The following is a 978-nucleotide window of genomic DNA, read 5'->3' as shown; positions in this document are numbered from 1 at the left end:
GGGACAGGGCCTTACTTCCTCTCTTCCTTATGGTTCAATGTGGGCTGTGTCCCTTGGGTCTCAACTCAGATATTTTACTCCTTCACATGATATTCTGGGGCTCCATAGCACCCAGGGGAATAAACGTAGAGTGTGTGGGGTGTCAGCTTGCGTGCACAACATAACCTGCCTCGATGCCACACAAAAACTCGACCACAGTTTCATCCAAAATCAAGGCTGTATTTATCTTCATTGATTGACATGAGAACAGAATGTTGAAAACAACTGGAGTCCACAGTGGAAAACGGTTGAAAATACAGAACTGAACAAAGCAAATGGCTGCAATGGCTGAATCCACAAGGCACAGAAGCCCGGCAGAGACACAACCCAAACACCAGGACAAACTGACAGCAGCACGCGGTGATGAGCCAGAACCAAAGCCAAAAGGAAACCATGCTGAGGTACTGGGAGGCGAAGGGACCACACCAAGACAAACGTTTGCTGATGGCTTCACACAGGAGAGGAAATGTACAGAAGTTATTAGTTTTTTTTGTAATCGACCTTTAGACTCTTGCACTTCTAAAATTCTACTTGTCTGGTATACAGATCCCAAGAAGAACACTGCACGATTAGCACAAGGATCCACAGAATTGTCCTTGCGGCAGGAGCCGGCCAGTCCTGGGAGGACAGGGCCACTGCTGGGAGGACAACCACCCTCCGTGGGCAGCCTCTGCCGCAGGGTTGCAGGGGCTGGGAAATCGCTCATGGAACCTTCTTCCCCCAGACAGCTGAGCGTCCACCTGCCCCGGAGCGCTTGCATAGTGGAAGGGTAGCTGCTGCAGTTCAACTTCTGAGGGTGTTTGCAACTGACAGCGGGTGGGATTTTGTGACCATGTTAAACAAATAACCAGAGGGGTTTCTGGAAACTTTTTATAAAGTCTACCTAAGAATTTAATGTCATATATTTATATCAACAGACTATTTACACTTTTTTTTTTT

General features: G+C 47.6%; 1 protein-coding gene across 1 annotated transcript in view; it reads right to left on the bottom strand.

The window, feature by feature from the left end:
• Positions 1–198: 198 nt before the first annotated feature.
• The window catches only part of FBRSL1 (fibrosin-like 1), a 94,681-nt gene continuing 93,901 nt past the window's right edge, over positions 199–978 (bottom strand). Inside the window, exon 24 of the mRNA XM_008566203.1 lies at positions 199–970. The gene's annotated coding sequence lies outside the window, so the exon portion shown is untranslated. The remainder of the gene's footprint in view (positions 971–978) is intronic.

Source organism: Galeopterus variegatus, unplaced genomic scaffold (assembly GCF_000696425.1).
Source record: "Galeopterus variegatus unplaced genomic scaffold, G_variegatus-3.0.2 Scaffold228, whole genome shotgun sequence".
In the NCBI taxonomy this organism is placed as follows: domain Eukaryota; kingdom Metazoa; phylum Chordata; class Mammalia; order Dermoptera; family Cynocephalidae; genus Galeopterus; species Galeopterus variegatus.
The sequence above is the reverse complement of the archived record's forward strand: the minus strand, read 5'-3'. Positions and strand labels throughout refer to the sequence as shown.